Source organism: Lepisosteus platostomus, chromosome 25, assembly GCF_059453375.1.
Source record: "Lepisosteus platostomus isolate fLepPlt1 chromosome 25, fLepPlt1.hap1, whole genome shotgun sequence".
Lineage (NCBI taxonomy): Eukaryota > Metazoa > Chordata > Actinopteri > Semionotiformes > Lepisosteidae > Lepisosteus > Lepisosteus platostomus.
In genome coordinates, this window is record NC_142635.1 from 10,359,753 (window position 1) to 10,381,552 (window position 21,800).

A 21,800-nucleotide genomic window follows, 5' to 3' on the forward strand; every position below is an offset into this window, starting at 1 on the left:
GTTAAAAGGAATTTATTTCAATGTCTACTTTTGCTTTACATTTGTACATTCTGACTTCAGGGCAGGTTTATCTTATGTTTTATTCAGTACCTCAGAAGTCTTACGTATAATTACAGTGTAATTCATAACTTCAAAGTCTGAGCTTCTGCAACCACATTACTTAATAATTACATTTTGAAGGTGCAAGTTCTGATCTGTATCCCTTGTTCTTTTTTAATAAAAATAAACAAATAACTAGCCTATTTAGCATTTAAGGTCTCAAAAACAAATCATGCTAGATTAAAGGTCGCAAGAACCTGCTTTACTAATTATGTGGTGCATTTATTGTTCCACAGAGGAAACAAAAACATGCATGTATAAAGTGAGGCTCATTTTTACAATGCTGTCTTAAAATTAAGATCCCTTAAGAATTTTAATAACTGTTTAAATGCATCTGTTGTCTGTGAGTTTAAGATAATTGCAAAACTAATTTGTTTTTGCTTTTCTCACAGAGTGAAAAATGATGGGTGTGGAACAAAAGGTGTTGATCTTAAGTGAACATTGAATCGCCAGTGTCTCTATAAGAGTGGTGCTTTTGTATGTCCTGCATCAGCCTCTTAAGCTTTCCTCTGATTTTTCCCCAAAGACCTCACACAGACACGAATTAATTACCATACAGCTCGGAGGGGACACGTGGGGTTACAAAATAAGTTTAACTGTGCCTGGACCAGGGTACACAGTGCATCGTTACCTCCGGCTATCTGCATACAGCAAGTTGATAGATGATCCCTGAGCAGATCCCACACCTAAAACATCAGCAAGACACTTCAATAACCCCCTGGGAGTGAATCATGAGCCACACTTAGGAGAGAACCTAGAACTTTTGGAGAAAGAAGGATTGAGAGAGAGATCGCAGCGTTTGGATACAGGAGAGGACTCAACTTGGAGACCAGGGACAGAGAGCAGAGGAGCAGAGCCGAGCATTGTGCTCCTCCCTCCTCTATCCAAAACTGGACTTGGAGACAAACATGGAAGAGGAGGGGAACAACTGGGACACGTAGCTTAGGATACTCGGAACTAAGCAGGAAGCCTGGAGGTTCACTGTGTGTATGCTGTGGCGTAAGGAAGCACACCAGGTTACTTACCGGAGCTAGCTTCAGAGAATGGGACTGCCAGATTTTCATTGCCGACACTTGGTTCTGATAACTGGGGTTCTTGGACTGCTCTGTGAGCAAGTCGTGTCATGTGTTCTGTGCATTGAGTGAGAAGCCATAAAAGTTACAGGGCTACGTTGGTGTGACAGGAAGATCTAGGTACTGTAATAAAATGGGATCATGTATGATAATTGTCTTATCTGGTCTATGGATGCACTGGTGGTTCTGGGAGATAAGAGAGTCTGTGGCAAAGACAAGGGACCCAGCACCCTCTTAATTGCTGGGTGGTGTAGTCATGCACAAAAAGTCATTCCTGCATTTATGAGTCCCCTTATCCATGACACTTTCAGCACTGCTCAAGTCAATCTACTTAATTACTGAAACCCCCAACTCTGGAGTTGGGTGGAGTAAATGGCCTCCAGTATATTCTATGATGTTTGTTATTACCGTCAGGAGTACAACTTTGAGATAAAATACACAAGAGGTGGTCCTGTTTTCGGCATGGAATAAACCTTTACTTGTTCAATTTATGCCACTTCCATCTGAACTACTGAAATATATTTTTATGACCAACAATTTTCTACAAGCTGAGTATTCTACACCAGTTTTCGACAACTTTTTATTATTAATGCAGCTATGTTTGGGTGAGAAGAAACCACGTTTGGTATTTAAAACTCAATCACAATACCTCAAGGTAAACTGTACTGCAAATGAAGAGTCAACAGGAAATAAATATTTAAAACAGCTGTAAAAAAGGACTGTTTTTGCAGAAAGATGAACACTGAATGAAAAGTCTAGAACAAAATAAAATGTCTAAGACTTTTGCATAGGAGTGTACTTATTTTATGAAACAACCATTTGCACAGCATTTCAAATATCTTCTGAATTCAAGGCAAAGGACCAGATTAATAGTTCCTGTGACAATCATATCTCTAATCGCAGTAAGCAGAATGCTTTCTTGGCAGTTTTTCACAACAAACTAACAAGGCTCTGGACCTTACAAAGAATCTTTTGTGTCAAAAAGATTCAATACATAGAGATTTTGATAAATTTTAAGATAGTTTTGTTATTTTGTCAACGCTACAAAAATGTTTTGGAGAAAGACTAATGTTTCCAAAATACCTTCTATCTTCTATCAGATTTAAAACTCGAATGCCAGAAAACAAAAATAATTAACTGATGTAACATGAAGAGAATTTTTAGTTTCAGTACTGCAACGGATAAATAAAAATTAGGGTTTGTTTCTTCTCTCCTAAGCAGCAAATTAACATTAGCAGCCAAGGCAACCATGTAAGTATACAAGCTGAGAATGGATATGCAAACACTACTTTAACACTTATATTTATATAAAACTGTATATCTGTTATTATTCCTATGAAATAATTCTTGTTGTTCGTTATTCTGTTGAGAATCAATTCGAAAGTAGTAGAAGTTGTCACACTGTAGTACATATTGATTAATTATTATTTTTAATTATTAGTATTATGATTATGCATGTGTATCAACAGACATGAATTTATTAAATCAGAGTCTTTAATATTTTGTCAGGCAATGATAATAAATGTTTGATATTTCTAAAATAACGGGAATATATCCATTAACTTTCTACTGAGAAACCCAGGAAGCCAGAGAAACTTTTAAATGGTAGACTAAAAAGAGAATTTTGCATAAAATAATTTTCTAATAGAATAGTCTAGGATAGTCAGAAGCTGCTCTTCAAAGAGTTAATATTTGACAAGCCCTCTTCAATTGTTACCTGAATGTGTTTTCAGCCATCATTATTAGATACCTAACACAGTTCACAAGATCAATACATCTTGAGCTACTAAGATCTTGAACCCTGAAATGAGACAAACTATCACATCAACTTCACTCATCTGGAACCTCTCCTATATTAATAGCCTGATGGAAAAAAGCAATTCAATCATCAGGATGTTTAATTTTTTTAAAAGCTTTAAAACACTTAGAACTTTCTCTGTTCTTAAAAGGTAAGAACCAAACTTCAGCCCTTTGGGTAAACAAGTACAATCTTTGGAGGAGCTTAGCAAGCATTCCTTTTGCTCTCACAATTTGCAAGTTTACAATACGATCATAAACAAGTAATTACCCTCTCAAATTTAAGCCTAGAATTTGGGCAATTCAGGCAAGCTACAATTTTGAAAAAGTTCTGCCCTTTGTGACTAATGTTAAAGGTTTTGTATTTTGAAAATTCAACTTGATTTCTTTTTATACCAACCTCAAATTAGGATTCATCAATTTTAATCACTCTGGCTCAGTTCTACATCTGTCGTATTAATCCAGGAGATTAAGACAACATATGCATTTTCAAAACATGTGTTGTGCTTGTGATCATTCATTTGTGAGCATTTTCCTTTTTCCTACTGTCCGCAATAGCCAAAACAGAGCTAGGGTGCAGCTTTCATCACAAATTTTTAACTTCAAAGTCACAGGAGGTCCTATGCCGTGGAAAACAATAATGACTTTATTGGCCATATACAATTTCTTGTGTTAGGAATTTGCTCAGGGGCCCAACGGAGTAGGATTCCTCTACCAGCCACAGGATACAAACTGGCAAAATTCCAGCCACAGGCGCAGATCCTTAGCCACTAAATCCCACTTGCAGTAAGATATTGACATAGTTCATACGCAGGCCATTGTGTCCAAACTACAGGGAGAAGGCTTGTATACCAAATAGCTGTCATTTATTAGGTATGCATAAGTGTAGAAATAAATGCAAAATCATGTACAGGATCAGATGCCACATGGTAGCAGCACCATACATAGAAGATCAAAAGCTCTCAGGGTAGCACCGATTTGGATTATGCAGCCAGACCTGGGGCTCCTCTGTCGGGTTTGCAGCCTCATTTTCTGTTCTAACTTGGGCCTTGGTCAAGTTCCTTATTTATTGTGGCGAGTTACAAAATTGACTTTTTTTCCCCATGTTATTTCTTTTATAGTTGTTACAATTGCTCAGCAATTGATCGTTATTTTCCCTATAGTGTTCTCTTTTGGCATTCCTGACATCTTTCATGCAGCTCCCGTTGAAGCTACAGGAGCTTTAGGCCAGGACTTTATGCACTGTTTCTGGTTTCCTTTGAATTCATCTTGCCACAAACAGAAAACTCCCCACCCATCCATTTTTCTGCCAATTTATCGAATATACAGTAGGGTTGCCAGTGAGCCAGAGCCTAGTCTAGTAAGCAACAGGTGCAAGACAGGATAGTCGCAGGACTGGACACCAGTCCAGCACAGGGAACACACAAACACTTGAGCACCCACACCAGGGCAAATGTTCCTAGAAAACAATTAACCTACAAATGTGTCTTTGGACTGTGGGAAGAAACCAGAGAACCCAGAGGAAATCTACAAGAATATGTATGTACTGTAAGTATTTGGAAAATCCTGTGTAGCTAAATAATACATTTGTATTCTGTATTTATAAGCAGTTTCACAATAGAAGATACAGTATGGATATACTCTACCCGTGTTGACCATACTGCTAGCCCAACAAAAAACCTTAGTGCTCAAACTTTAAAAATAGTAAAAACATACACAGTATGATTCCATGTTCACACTGCTGCTAATAAAATAACAGAAACACTAAATGATCATGGCAAGGAAATAGAATAAAGAATTTAAATTCAAAACAGATAATACCTATTGATTCAACAGGCAGATGGGCATCTAGTTTATGTCATTTCTGATTACGAACATCACATGAACATTTGTTGTTTGTAGATTTGAATGAATTATATGGAGTTACTTTTACACATTTTATTTTTCTGTAGTTCTTATCCTCTTCGCCTTTCACCCCAGAATCCCTAAGCCAATTCTGAAATTCCCCTTTAAAAGGTGAAAGCATCAGTTTATGTCATCTAAGTTTAAAGTCATAATGAAAGGTTTGGTACTTCAGTTTCTTAATTAACTCCCATTTACACCTTAAAGCCCTGACCATGCACTGGGAGCTCATCATTTTGTGCTCAGTTAAATTCACAATTTTAATGCCACTATACAGATCGTGAAGTCTTCTACTTAGAAAATAATTATAGATAACTCAACACAGTATTATCAATTGTTCTGCATGCCTGCTTGAAAATGGAAATTGTGAATTCTAGTTGACTGTTGCTACGATAATTCTGTTTGGAAACTAATACTTCATTATCCATAAGGAACCCTTGAATAGTTCCCATCACAGGAAAAATACTCCCACAGCTCCCACAATGGTAAGCTTTTCTTAAGGAATCAGAGCATCTAGAAGAGATACAAAAATTCAAACATTTATTTAAATAAGCCTAATTTATCTTTGTCTGGCTTTAAGTTCATTATTAGTAACAAACTTTTATAATTGTTCGGACGGTCATGACTAACAGAAATATGTCGTGACCATTCTATTAAAAAACGCTACTATGAATATTTTACTTTTTTGGATTTAAAAAGTAAAGTCTTCCTTGACTTTATTGTTCTCATTTAAATTTTGCTTTGCACAATTAAATTGCTTGAAATATTAAAACGCTTGAAAAGGTTAATTTGATAGATTTTTATAGAAAACCTTAAACATCAGTTTCCAATGAAATGGAAGCTAACTCCTGATTCCTTTTCTTCTTTCTTGTGTTTTGATTTCATATTCTTCCTATGATCAAAGATATGGTACATCTGAACACATCCACATATACTTTAAAATTTTGTTTTAGAATCCCATTCTTTGATCAACTTGTTGAGCTCTACTGAAAAAGCCTATAAGTTCCCAGACCTCCACATCACTTACTATGAAGTTCTCTTTAAATCAAACAAGATGACCATTCATTTCATATTCTTAAAATGACTAAACAATTTCAACTACACAATACAAAAATGTAAAGTATACAATATTTACAGTAGCAAAATATTACAAATATTTCAAATGAATGTTAAAGTGCTTATGGGTTCGAACTTGAGAATATGGAGAAAGTAACTCCATACTGTACTGTATATACAATGTAATACAAGGAAATCTATTCTAAAGACTTGAAGTCTAATATCTGACATGCAGACATTTTCAGAAGTACATGTACAGTACACAACTTCCACAACAATGGCTGTTCATATATTTAAATTCTGGGTCTTTGGTACATTTCCTGATATCCTGATTTCTGTACAGTTTACGGTTCTGTCACCCAAGGATTTAAAGGGATTCAGAAGTGGAAAATATTTTAGATTTCAGCCTACTTTATTTAGTTTTACACAGTGTCAACACAAAAGTTTGGAAGTATTGACTTTGTGCATGAGAACAAGAACACATAGGAAACACTAGGTAGGTAGAACATCTTTTTAAAGGTCAGCCACAGCTGCTTTAAAGAGATTCAGAGATGGAAGAATTATCCTTAATCTTAGACTATTCCTAACCTCAAATACTAGACCCTTGGCACAGCTCAGAGACATGGCAAACTGTTTATATACCATTTGATGTTCCCTGGTGTTCAACCTACCAGTCATGAAAACTAATTTATTGGGATGTTGTGAGCTGCAGGGAATGCTATCAAAGGTACAACTTTAAGAAGAATCTATTTTATGCTATTAAGTCTTGCCGTGTCATCGTAAATGTCACACAATTTAAAAATGTTATCACTGTCCCCCATCCTTCACACAAAGCTGCTTTGATCTGGTAAAGTGCTCCTTTCGTTTTCACTAAGTCGAACCAGGTCTGCTGACACAACTGTTTCAACAAAACGGTTTCTCATATTTACCATTTTGCTCCCAACGGCAGAGTGTATGAGCACAGAATATTTTGGGAAGCCAGCTGACAAATGCAAGTGGATGTTACCTTGCTGCTCCCTAGAATTATCCAAAATAAAATGCGTTTTCATTTTCATTTGAATGAAAAATTATTTTGTTACACCACTTAATACTTTGTTGCACCCGATTTGAATGTCAAGCTTTTATGGCATTTTTAAAGTGCTTTTGAATTATGGGCTAAACATACTAGGCTTGCATTTGTAAGACTCGGGATTGGAGTGAGTTTGATATCTCGCCTTTGTGTGCAGAAAGCACTGTTCCAGATTAAAGGAGACAAGCCAGTTCTGCAGTTTTTGTTCAAATTCGGATTAAGCATGACTGGCACAGTCCCTGTTCTAGTGCCTGTACACTGCATCATTTCATAAAGCAAAATGCAACTCAGCTTACACTCTCTATGGCACTTTACCTATAATGTATTTCAAAAAACCCTTTAAAAAGCTATAAAAAGTTTTTTTTTAATCTCTACACTTTTGCAATCTAAAGCATACACAAGACTGTAAAAGCTACAACTATATACCTAGTCATTTTCAAAGTTAAGTGGCTTTGATGAATAGCTTTAAAACATTTGTGTGTCAACTAAATGTTCCATCTGCAACTGCACACCAATTTATTCCTCCAAAATGTGTTTTATTCATTCATGTTTGGTTCTTGTTTTCTTTTTGACAAAACATAACCAACAATCACATTCACGCTTGAATGTTTCCTAATAAAATACACATTGGTACAGACCTCTTATTACTAAGCAAACTCTGAGATGACAGAGGTAACAATTGATCATTTTAAAGTGGAACTGTCATTGAGCCATTATCTAAATTAGATGGAGCAATTTAAGATGAAAGCACTCCATATGTGCGTTTTAACTTATATGCATTTACAGATTTCTTTGCGGTTTCCGTTCCCTGCCACTGTAGTTGAATACTGATTCTTTAGAAGAATACAATATTGATTCAATTCCATGGCATGACTGCCAGATACATACAGATACTATAATATTAAATATTCTGACAGTGCAATTGTCCTGTTTCTTTTGATACTTGTGTGGGACTAGAAATTCATTATTTTCTAAAAATAAAATTTATTTTTAAAAGTTGTTTGATATTTGTTGCATCAGATGAAATATGAAATGGAATATTTTAAATTCAAGAACAAAAATATCTGTTTTGAAAATTGCAGGAAATGAATGGACATCTTCTAGTGATGATTCATATGCAGGAAAAACAAATGCTCAGCGAGCTGCTTTAAAAATAAACTGTCTTCATATCTCTATATACAGTACAGCAGCACTCAAGAACACTTAAAACTAATATGAAACAGTTTCCTGATAAATACAATTTTAAGTTCCAATATTGTTCCATGATAGATCTTTACCTTCTATAAATACGCACAATGGATAATACGGTATATAACTAATGATAAACGATGTACATAGGGCAATGAACATTAAAAATGTTCATGTAAGCAAGCACTCTGCATTTGGAGTCATTTGTCATCTTCTTGTTTCTTGAGAAGAGAAAGAAAAACTCCGTATTGAACCATAGCTTACGGATATACTGTATACTGTATATTCACACCGTGCTAAGCAACTGCAGCATTGTTCTTTGTCCATGATAAGGAAAACAAAAAAAAAAGTTAAACTAAATCATCGTGGATACTGAGGTGATATCACAATATGAAATGTTTTTTCAATATGAAACACAGCTTTTACTGAAGGAAACTACAGTATTTCCTTTCTTTATGTGAAATTATATATAATGTTATATACTATATATATATAATCATAAAACTTTGAAGCAATGTTACCTTGCAATGTGTGTGGAGTTTGTATGTTCTCCCCATGTTCATGTGGGTTTCCTCTAGGAGCTCTGGTTTCCTCCCACGGTCCAAGGACATACTGGTGGGTTGATAGGCTTCTGGGAAAACTGGCCCTGGTCTGAGTGAGTGTTTTCATCTGTGTGTACCCTGGGATAGATGTTCCAGGATGTATCCTGCCTTGTGCCCATTGCTTGCAGGGATAAGCTCCGGCTCCCCCACAGCCCCATACTGGATAAAGCAGTGGAAAATGGATGGATATGCATGTTAAAAAAGTTCCAGTAGGTTGCTGTGTCAGCATGCGTAGGGTGCAAAGAAAAAGGTAAAGGTTTATTCCATGCTGAAAGGAAAAGAGACCACGTTTCGGCTGTGGGGTCTTCTTTACATCCTTTACTGCCCTTCTTCAGGATGGTTGAAGAAGGCTCCACAGCCGAAACATCGTATCTTTTCTGTTCCTATGCATGTTAAAGCAGACATATCACTTTGATCTTGAAATGTCACAGCTTGAATGGTAACATATTTCCAATCTTCATTTACCAATGAAATGTTAGACTGGCGTTGAACAGCATGAACAGCAGTTGTTTTTTTTATGAAAAGGACTATCTTAACATTAAACCCTTAAATGCATGTGTACTTCACTGTGCATTTCACCTGAAGTGTAATGTCCTTCCTTGATCTGTATTTATTGTGCTAATGACTGAACAATAATACAGACTAATTCATTTCACTTTACTGACAATGACCTGCATTCCACTACAAAGATCAGCAGGTATGAATTCTGTAATTCCAATGAATCTCCCTTCTCAAGATTGTCTCAATTTGCATTTTCTGTTTTTAAATAGGCATTAAAGATTAGAACCACCAGCAAGCACAATGAAAATGTGCAAATTATCATTACTGGTCAAAGATTCCAAAAGTACTGGAATAAGAACCATGGAGAAATATATGAATATAATGACTATGATCAATCTCATAGCTTAGCAGTTGTTAATTCTGTATATATTTGCAAACATACTGTACATTTCCTAAATCGGTTCAGAGCATGTTCAAACTGCTGCGAATTCGATTGCTATGCTTATATTGATATTTTAATAGCACTTTTAAACTTTCACTTACAACTGAAGTTTTAGCTTTTTAAGGTACTGTATTTCCCAGCCTGGTGCTTTATTGGCAACCCAGAGTTTTGTTTCTATTGTCCCTTGAGATTATGCTCCTGAGCCCACATTAATATTGTACGTCAGCTGTACAAGAAGTTCACTTAACGTGCAAGATGGTTGAGGCTTCTGTCCGTCAATTTTTCACTGTGTTTTATTGGATTCATGTCATTGAGTTGAAATACCCACAGCAGCTAGATTAAGTTGTACATCTGTTTTCAATAGGTGAGTAGACTAGAGGAACATCATGACCTAGAAGGAACATCATCAGATCAACAATGCAACACAAAGAGGATGGCAGGGACAGCTGAATGTTATCCTGCACCAGCAATAGAAAACATACAGTAAGCAGCTTCTATACTAAACTTCATACAACGTGCTGTCACTTGTATTCAAATAATCATTTTTTCCCCCAAGTGTTACAGATAAACATATTGAAAACATTATTAATTTATAGTCAATTTAATAACTTAAATGGAGCAACTGTTGATGTCTAAAAAGACTATAATCGGCAGAAACTGCATGTCCTCCTGCATATTTATTTTAAAAAGAAAAAAAAATCAATCTGGCAGCTGAGAATGAAAATATTGAGCACCAAAGATATATCTTCAAATGGATTCCTTTATGTGATGAAAACAATAGAAAACGTAGTCAATACTGTGTTTGAAATAGAACAACCTTTAAAATTTATTGGATTTCTGCCATTTCTTTGTATTTCTGGGTATCCTTAACATTAAGGACATTTTAAAAAAGACAGCAGATTTTGAACTGAATAGAATTCAGTTCAAGCTACAATGGAAGTAAAGAGATAAAGCAAAAAAAAAAATACATTACAGCAAAGGAATCCCCCAATGATATTAATAGAGAACAGGCCTTCAACATTGATAACTATTGAAGAATAAGTTAAAGAAAGTTGAATAGCCTGATACAGACTGATAAAATATTATACTGAAGATATCCCTTGTGGAGGTCTGGAATATATATATGTAAAAGGAACAATGAAGTGCAATGAGTTTAACTATGCATGCTTTAAAAAGAAAAGAAACGTGACTAAAACTAAAATCTACTCTGCAAACTCCCAGGTGTTGATATTGGCAGGAGTAGAGGACACACTGTCATAAATTGCCTTCAGAACTATTAAGAAACAAGGTTCAAATACTGGTTTCTCCCAACTGCTTTTTTCAAGCCTTTTTATGACAATTATCTATTCATAATTAAATTGAGTATAAAAGATTAAACAATCGTTTTTTTTAGGATAGAGTGGGAAGAATTGTCTTAAATTACTAAGATCAGCTATTTTAGATAAGCAAATTAATCACTTTTTATTACAGTATTTTGTGTACAGCAAAAAATAGAGAAAAAAGTATGAAACCTAAGCTTAACCTACAGTATTTGAGAGCCACATATAAAAACTTCCAATTTAATTTTAACATCTGTAAATTAATGTAGCAACAGGGTGATGAAACGGGGATCTATTTATAGGTGGAGTGTCAGAAAACAAATACACAAACTCTTCCATTACAATTCTAACACAAACACAGCCATAAGGTAAAAAAAAAAGTGTTCCAACTTTTACAAGGCTAATAACTTCCATATACAGTACAAAACCAAAAATAAAAGCATTTTTGCTCAAGTTTTAACTAGTCAACATTTACAGTTTGGCTCCTCTATAAACCCAACCAGGTCACTAAGCTGCTTAGCGACTTCAAAATCAGCAAATCTTAACTTCCTTTCTCTCAAAAACAGTCTCACAAACTGTCAGTGAGTCTGTCCACCCATTGCTTCTTTGTGCCCTTCTCTGATGCAGTGTACAGTATAACAGAGGCCCTGCTCTCTTCTTAGCAGAATTTGGTGGTAAATTGAAGGCCTGGGCTTCCTAGCATTTAACTGTAACCTGATCACTTGTCTTAACTGTAATTAGTGACAGAGGATGGCGGGACACTACGCATTTTTCTCTAGGAAATATAGTTCAGACTAGAACCTCCATTTTGACCCCGTTATATCCCACTTACTGCAGATAAACCATGTGTAGATTGTTCCTTTAGCACATCTGGCAAAAAGTGACAACTTTCAGCACTTCAATACACTACTTTGACACTGCAGAATAATTCAAAGGTACAGTATTGGAAGGTCTAGATGATTGGCACCAGTTCATTCTGATCTTCTATTTCCATGAGCCCTATTACATATTGTCCTCTGTATTGAGACTAGTCAAGTCTAGTCAAGTTAAAAATCCTAGTCTTTGCAATACCAGTACCACACTTTCTTCATCACAGCAATAACTTTTTAAATTAATCATATAATTCTGACAGGAAAAAAAAGAGTAAAAAGTGGAGACTTATAAGGTATAAACGTTCCATTCAAAAATAACATTTAGCTTGTCCTTTATTGAGATTATATTGTACAAATAGTTTTTTATCAGCATCTTTAATTGAGAGAGAAAAACAGGAATAATTGTCCAATGTTCACAACACCACATAATTAAGGACAGTTCCTAAGAATGTGTTACTCTGGGAACAGTTTGATTACAACAAGAAATGTAATTAACCTTCATTAATTCTTAACAGGATTCACGGATAAATATGGATGCACATCTGTCTTTCTTTCATATATGGTCAATGCACAGCTAAGACACTCATTAACAACAAAATCTATTCATCACAGATTATCACGTTGTAATTATTTAACTAGAGGAAGATCTGAATAGTCTTTAAGCCTCATTTTTTAATAATAATCGTGAAAATGATTATTGTATAGTTAATTTTTCAAAACGTGCTTTTCTCCTAGGTTTTAGCTACTGGAATTTAGTCCTATAATCCAACCTTGCACATTTGGATGAAGCAGAACGACAAAAACATCCATCTTTGTGTCCAGGTCACATTTTATAGAACATGACTGAGATTCAAGTGACATCAATGAAACAGAAACTTTCTGCTTAACTAAGATTACAAGAAAGAAAATTCATGCCAATTGCAGTTATAGCTCTACCATTACAGCTTCACCTATAAAAAACATTACAAATACCAACATTTATTTCTTATATGCCTTCATAGTGTCATCAACACGACAGCACTACAAACTACAGTAGGTGAAATAGTTTAATGCTTTAGGCAGAGATGGGCAATTGAGACAGAAGTTTTTACATACCCCCTCAAAGGAACTGATGAAGTTGCTCAATGCATTAAAGATCAATGGATTTTCTGGTATTCTGTCTGAACCCAGAGACACTCCTCTTGATTCAACATTTTATGTAAGTAGAATTTGTTCTCACTGGACCTGTGGTTTCCCCCCCTTTTAGTATTTTCTAACAATAAGGCATCTCAGATCTACAGTATGTGAGTGCATTTTGCACTGTTTCCGTAGTGTCTTGAGGGAATAAGTGGTAAAGAAAGTTATGAACCTAGTGAGCCCTTCGTATTCTGTGATCTAGTTTCAATTTTTCCTCACAGCATGTCAAATTACATGGATGTTTCAGCTACATTCTATAGGAAAAGTATCCACTAAATAAGAAAAGCAAATTACACAAAAAATGGCATCACCAATGTAAGAAATTCTCAGGTCATTCTGTTTGAAGAACTTTGAAAATACCATCGTGGTTTTCCTTTTTACTAACCTTCAAAAAGGCACTCAAATTTTTTTTTATATTTTTACAGATTGAGTGTTTTTTTTCTGTTTCATACCCATCCAATTTGGATTCCATTTTTTCTTCTTTCTTTACATCGCATTTCATAGCCACAACTCCTGTACCACTGGAAACTATTGATTTTTTTTAACAAGCTCCATATTACAGGAGCAGTGTAGTCTCACTGTCATCATCACATGTTTAAAGCTCTCCAAGAAGCCAAAGGGGTTGGTCTTTCATCAAGAGCTGAGAGTGTCCCGGCCAATTAATCTCAACTCGGTCCCCAGCACCTCTTTGTTAATTGTACACTTCCACTAGGGAAATACAGGTCACATTCGGCAACTAACAAGGTCCAGAACCGCAGTTTGCAACATGAGGACTTTAAGGATTAATCTGCACCTGGAGAGAGCGCATTACTGGTAGTCAGGTGGGAGCCACCTAGGTACAGGGTCTTAAAGAGAAAATTGTCCAAGAAATAAAACATCTAGATCTTTAAATTTTATCCAACTTTACAGAAGGAATCAGTGTGCTTCATACTGTTTAAATCAAACAGGCCTGGGTGCATCAGCCAAATATTATTATTGCTGCTGTTTTTTTTACTGCTAATTTATACATTGATTGAAATATTTACATTCACTTCTATGTGCAAATAAAGAACACGTATCAGGCTTTAAACAGACGGTATAATCGCAGCACATTTGCATTACAAAAAACTAAATAATGCCTCTTCCTGCAATTAGAATTTTTTCTTTACGCATTAAGTAGGTTTGATTCTCCTATTAATGACCACTTTGTGTGGTGAATACACTGCCCAGGATGAGCATATTACCTGCATGGTCCTCTGATAAAGAATATACAGTATGACCTCTTTCCTGGAAAAAAGGAGTTCCTGAACAACCACATGGGCACAGGAGATAATCAGATGAGAGATGATAATCAGTGCAAACGTTTTTTTTTAAATATATAAATACAATGAAAGTCTAATTCATTCCACTATTGGAAATAAGGAAAATGAAAAAGGGACATTAAGACTTTTGAATTTTAGTGAAGGCCTTTAAATCTGTTCTGTAAAACAAGTATTACGGATTCAAGTAAGAATACATATCAATAACTATACTAATTTCAGCTACTGATGACGTAGAATTAATTCCTATCCAATTTAATTTTACATTTCATAGTAGTTAAAGTCAAATTCCAATAATGAAATGAGTCCAAAACCCAAACTGCTGTTGAACACTTCCATCTTCCATTCAAATTAAGAATGAAAACCAATGTAAAATGATGTGCGTTCGACAAGCGATCCCAATCACTCATTCCCAAATCAGTCCTATCTCACATTTGTTTCTTTTCATAACTTACGTTGAACCTCCAGCATCTCTTTATGCTTTTGAATATTTTCACCATGTGCTGTACAAGAGCTCAGCTGACTGTTTTAGATTTAAATACCCATGTACTTGTATGCTATCTGAAACAGAAAATTGCATTTGAATGATTTTTTAAAAGGATCTAAAAATGCAGGTTGGATTGCATACTTTTCTCCTAATTAGGACACACAAATTGTTTAAAAAGCAGTAATTATAGTTTAAGTGGAGGTGTGTCACTTGAAAATAAATACTTAAAATCAGAATCCATGACTATGATGTAGTAAGCAGAACTGTATAATTATAAACAGTAATAAGATTGCATTGTTTTCTGGAAACATTGTCATAGTCTAAGCATTCCCTTCCCATCTCATTGCACTAGATCCATACATCCACCCATTTTCTCATGGCTTCATCCGATTTAAGGGCTCAGGGGACCAGAACCTACTGTATCCCAGCAAGCAGCAGGTGCAAAGCAGGGTACATCCAGTGGGACACCAGTCCATTTCAGTTCGCTTCCTAGATCTCTCGGTCTAAATAAGTGACAGACAACAGCTATAGATGTAATACCAGAGGATTATCACAGGCATTTTCACAGGCTACATCTACAGCTGAATTTAACACATGATTGTCTCAGAGTACAGGAGAACTGGACATTTCTGTTAATCCCCGGTTATTTAATTTTGTCGCTGTGGCAAATAAAAAATAAAGTTCATTGGGGGTAATTTTGGGAAGAAACAATGGAAACCTTGCATGCTTTACAGTAATTGTACGCAATCGCGCATTGCCAGAAACAGGTGTACAGTATAATAACGCAAGACATTTTTTCAATCATCCAAAATTTAAATACATTAAAGAATTTGATTTTAAAAAGTAACTCGCAATAGCAAAGAGAGTGTCCCAATACCCACATTTTCTGAGGTGACAAAATGCATCTAAAGCTACAAGATTTTAACTTTTAGCTAAAGTAAGATTTTATTACCAGGACTCAATTAATAAAAAAAAATAGTCTTAATTTTAATAAAAATGTCAATAAATTTAGAGCAATAAAATCAGGCAAACTGTTAATATTCTTTGTAATGTAGAATGAGATCAAAATAAATCGAATTCAGTTAAAAATGGGACCAATGAGCAATGACCTTATTTATCCAATACTGTCCTTCATGGCCATGATTTAGATTGTGATGCTTTCTTTCATGATCTGTAATTTTAAATTTTATATTGCCTCTGTTGTCAATGTGGGACAGAAAGTAAATTGCATCCCAGAGCAGATTTCATTACACAGAGAAATTTACCCTTGGTTGCCATTTAGCCTTAACATAAGTTCTCTTGATACATTTCGAGTGATTGCCCTTTGATGACATTCTAATGTACGCTATTAACATGCCATATTTATTCACATAGTAAGAGATTAATTAACACAAAAATTGTAACAAATGTAACAAACAAAAACTCAATTGAAAGAATCCATTCAAATTACAATGCATCAATTCCTCCACAGAACATAAGCCAACCACTTCCACAACAAAACCCCCAGAGGCCACTTTCTTGCGCAGATTCAAACAGATTGGACTAGCATGATTACAGGTCATGTAGCTTCAAGTGGATTTTAATACATATTGATGTCCATCTGCATTTGTTCCACTGCAGTACAGACAAAAATGCCCTTCTTATATTTGAGGCAATCATGTTAAACATTGACCAAATCAAGGATTTAATTTTTTCTGCTTTAACAAGGTAAAACACTGTGAAGAAGAAAACATTGTCTCACTGACTATTATTTCTCCTGAGGTTTAATCTGTATTCAGTTCTCCTTCAATATGTAAGTGTCTTTTAGTCTTCTGCTTTTTATCCATTTTCAATTCTCTGCTTGACTACATTGCATACACAAATATTGCACAGCTCTGATAGCTCTCCCTTATGGATCAATCTGGCAGGCTTGGTATTCTGCTGCATAATTTCTTGTCACTGATCTAAATACCTTGGTTTTCCAATTTTAAATATGAATGCCATTTCTATGACTTCTCCTTTATTGCAAACAAATAAAAAAAAGACCATAATCAAGCTTTGTGAAGGATTCTGATAATATATAAAACTGCACAATATGCCTTACATAAAATGAAATAGCTTGCCTATCATAAATAACCCAATGAACAGCATTCTTTGAAAAAAATGAGCGAGGCCATAGAGAGTCATGCTTTGCACAGCAACATCGGTTTAAATGGCAATATTTGCCTTCCTGATGGCACATTTACTCCTATATGACAACTACAAAAGGGCATTCATACTGTAATTGTAAACAACAGATTTATGAAATGGGCATTTGTGGACCATGGTAGTAGGCTGATCTTACAAAAATCAAAATCAAAGCAAACATGAATTATTAAAAATACTCAGCCAGTTAGCTACTGTCTGAAAGACTAGTGGAAAAAAAAAACAACAAAAACAAAGGATATTAGCAGCAAATTTGCATCCGAATTGAAAACAATCTTTAAAACCAGTACTTAGCAAGATATGATCAGGTTATAGATTTCTATTTTAGACCAACTAATACTTCATCCTTTGATTTGTACTTGTGTGTGGTGTGTGGCATACAAGTTCATTAAATTTAAGGCCATTAAAATAGGTTGATTTGGTTCTGAATCAGGCCCCTGCAGAGTCATTTATACTTGTCTTGAATTTGACTGAAACATCTTTTTAGATGCTAAATAGCTATGAGTAAAAAGAATTACTCCTCCCAGAACCTTTTTTTTTTTGCATTTTCCCCATCACGATGGAGCTATTTTATTTATCTCAGGTTAGCAGGAAATAAAGCACATAATTTGTCTTTTAAACCATTAAGTCCACTGTGGCACCACTTTCATAATTGATATTGTTGCTGGACCTACTATGTCTGCTGTTGCCACTCCACTCCCATAGAGGACATCATGCTATTTAACTCAAATCTTAACTACACAGTATGTGAGAGTTCAGACAAGAACCAATACATTACTACAAGTGCTCTGCTTTTACTGTAGTAATGACTTGAAATATACAGCTAATGAAGATGCTTTCCAGCGCACACATGCTTGAGCCTAGAATATCTGCAGTTGTTTTCACTTGCATTCTCAGGCCGCAGCCCAGTCTTTCATCACCCGTCATGTCTCCCATTTTGTTTTCACTCCAATTCCCCACAATTTGCCTGTACGTTATTTCCCAGGTACCTCCCAATCAGTCAGCATAGTGCCACTGCTAAAAAAAAAAAAATCACTGCCCCGTGGAAACACCCACTTGATTAAATTCATTCCTTTTGCAATTATTAATTTCATTTTTAAATTCTTCACGGCTTAGGTCATTTTAACTTAAATGATGACATATCTGTATTTCAACAATCTGTTTAAGGTGCCCAGAAGGATACCTCCTATTAATGGTCTCAATTTACAAGGAAATGGGATCACTGCCTTTTAATATTACATAAATGATAACTGCATTAGGATGGGTCATAGTGTGACAGTAAACCCCTTTAAGTCCCATAATATTACAGATTCCAATGTCTTTTCATTATCCTGATTCTACATCATTTCACCGTGTTGTGTCTGAATTGCTTTAGTAATCAATTACTCATGCTGAGCCATCACTCCACCATCCTTGTCCTGGTTTTCCCAAGGAAGACAGAATGGGAACAAGGAATAGCGATAAAATACCTCCATCAATGTGATTAAAGATATGCAACACGGCTGACACACTTGCAGTCCAATGATCTGAAATTATGAAGTATTGACGAATCTTAGAAGAAAACTACAGTATTTATTCAAAATATGTCCTGTCCTTCCTGTTGAGGTAAAATGTTTAATTATTGTTAAGGATAGTAGTGTGAAGTTGTGCATTGGGCACTATTAACTATAACTGTAATTGTGTACATGTGCATGACAGCATAGATAAAACCCATTAGCTAAACAATTTAATATAAACCTTCCAAGCTAAAACATTTTATGACTTACAACAATTTTTGACTTATTTGATAATCTAATTTAGACATAGATAACTTCATTATAAAGCTTCATAATGTAAAAATTAGTTGTTGGTTACCTACAGTTAAATAAAATGTACCTCCAACATTTACTAATTTCAAAAACCTATAATTGAAGACTTCCACTTTTACATTATGTCATGTTACTTGTGCTGTACATATGAAAGTGTTGCTTGTTAGTGCTGAAAGGGATCTCAAAGTATACCAAATCCAGTAAGGTTGTACTGTAGCAGGAGGACTTTAACTTTTTTGTACCTATTATAAGACTTACATTATGAAGGTCGAGAAGCAGAATACTTGAAATCAGGTCATTAAAAATGATTACTGTACAAATACTGTATCATAATATCCCACAGCAGGTCAGGGAAGAATACACTAATTTAACAGTTATGTGTTCTTGTAACGAAATTCATTGGCAGAGCAACAAATGACAAACTACTAGTTGTGTTCAATATTGAATTAAATAGTTTGCTTATTACAATACTACATGATACTAATACAATTCAAATTTTATGATTATAGATACCATAACTCCTTTTCTTCTATGAAACTGTCAGTAGAGTATTTAGATACCATTATCAATTTCTCTGTGTAAACAAAAATCAAAAGAATAAACCAATGGACCAAGCATTTAGTTCGCAAACTGTGATCCTTAATTTCAGTTGGAAAACAATTTACTGCAAAATATAGCACCTGTAACATATAAAGGGCTTAAAGGAATGTTTGTGCCTCATTTGACATTCAATATGACACCTGTGAATGTTTCACTGAGCAATAGATCCAAATTTTATGTCAAGATAATTTCTGCTACCTAATTGTAGGCTTCATCATGTCTAGCACAATTCAAGCACACATAATTACCATGCCAGAAGACTATTAAATAAAATCTTGAAAATTATAGAGTTGTGAATAAGTTGAAAGACCCACCTATCTATTCAATACAAAATCATTTGAGTCATGTTAATATTAATACCATTTAAGAATTTCATTGTCTTTAATTATTTCCAAGATCTTTTGGGTCATGAGCCATAAATATATATATATGGTATATATCCACTGTTTTGCAGTAGGGATGAATGTTTATTTATACTTTTTTGATAAATATGTGGTTCTCATGAACATATAAATTTTATAACTCAATAACGAGGAGCAAAATTCATTTCATATCACATTTCTCAATAGCACAATGACATAAGATCTTCAGATGCACAGAGTACAATCTCTAAAATTAGATTTGGAGAGGCCAATAGCCATGAAAATATAAATTGCAGTAGTTAAAAATGCCTTGCAAAAATCTATGAAGACAGACAGACATTTCAAAGTTCATTTCAAATGTGACTGAAAAAAAAATTAAACAAATTAAACAAATAAGTTGTTTGGCTTTGTTAGACTAAACAAATATAAGACAAGAGAGTGAAGGTAAAGTATAGTATAACTGAATGTTAAGAAAGAAAGTAAATCTTGATTACCAAGAGACAAATAGCAAAACCAGCTTGGGACAAGTTGTCCATCTTTGTTTACATGAATGTTACCAACTCCAAGGCCTTTCCTGTACACTTCTCATATGTTTGCATGTCTATGTGATACATATGAAATGTAAATGGTACTTACCTCCCTTTTTTTCTGAAATTACTGCAGTGCTCCCCCCATTCTTGGGACACTGCAGGGTGGGGCAAAATGGCCACCAGAAACGTTTCTGTTTGTAGTTACATCAGCAGTGCTGCAGAGGCTGTTGACCTTAAAGGGAAAGGTTGCGGGCAGGTCCTCCATAGTTCACTGATGTAGGTCTGTTTCCCTTCTATAAAAGTACTAAAAGCCTCATGTGACTTGGTTTAAGTTTGAAACAGTATTGGAAGTTATGTTTGGAATTGTATTAGAGTATTTTGATTTGTTTAAAAATGTTCCACCAGTGTTAGAAATGTGAGTGGCCCCTTTAAGGGAGAATGGCCCTGAAGAAGGAGGTACTGGGAGAGGTCAGTAGGTGCCAGGTGTTTGGGAGGGAAAGTGGATGATGATGAAGAAGAGATCCTGTTTTGGATTCTAGTTGTTGAAGGGAAATAAATTCCAGTTGTGTTTGTATTTAAAGACTGATGTTTCAGAGTTTTTCTTAATAAAGCTAAACCTGGTCACTTGGCTATATGGAAAAAATTGGGTACAAAAGGTTGTTTTAATGATCATCTGTTTTTTTGTTTTTTTCTTCATCTTGTAGCTGAAGAAACCTTTGAATCCTATAGCAGTTTTTAAACAACTATAACTCAGTTGTTCCTAATACACAATTTCCATTAAGTCTTGAAAATCTCTCACTGAATGAACGTGAACATGATGCCACAAAACTTTCACCACTCATAATTAGATACTGCACATCTGATCCTGGTCCACAAAATAAGCTATTGGACTTTAAAAGTGGAAAGATTTGATCCTGTATTCAGTCAGGCTACTGCAAGGCAATCACAGCCTACATTACTAGTGTAAATTTGTGTAAAGTGGAGAAGCCAGAGGTAACCCACTTGAAATTATGGAGAATGTTAAACCTCCACACATATTGCACATCAGGAATTGAACCCAGGGTTTCAGCACTGCAATGCTAACCACTCTGCCACCCCTGATGATGGAATAATCAAAGCTAATTAGTTTTTTTTATATTTTACATAACTGCACAACCTGCTGGACACAAGCTTAAACTGGACTATTGAGAGCATTGTCATAAAAAATTTTCAACCACTTTTCACTGTCGCTCCAGGTTCAGAAATGAAAACTATTTTTGATTTTCTAGATTACTTGATTACTCGGCTTTCTTCAAACACCTTCTGACAAGGTAGCTAAGCTTGTGGCCAGCTGTCAAAAGGCTCGCCGATAGCTGGCCTGCTGTCAAGAGCTCCTTTCTGTCACTTGGAGAGGTGCTGTGCTTGAGATTACTGTGGAAATATTTCACAAATGACA

General features: G+C 35.1%; 1 protein-coding gene across 7 annotated transcripts in view; it reads right to left on the reverse strand.

The window, feature by feature from the left end:
• The window catches only part of LOC148641060 (uncharacterized), a 336,530-nt gene extending 315,963 nt beyond the window's left edge, over window positions 1-20,567 (reverse strand). For all 7 annotated transcript variants that reach the window (XR_015930029.1, XR_015930024.1, XR_015930022.1 and 4 more), the window contains exon 1: window positions 20,472-20,567. The gene's annotated coding sequence lies outside the window, so the exon portion shown is untranslated. The remainder of the gene's footprint in view (window positions 1-20,471) is intronic.
• Window positions 20,568-21,800: the final 1,233 nt, after the last annotated feature.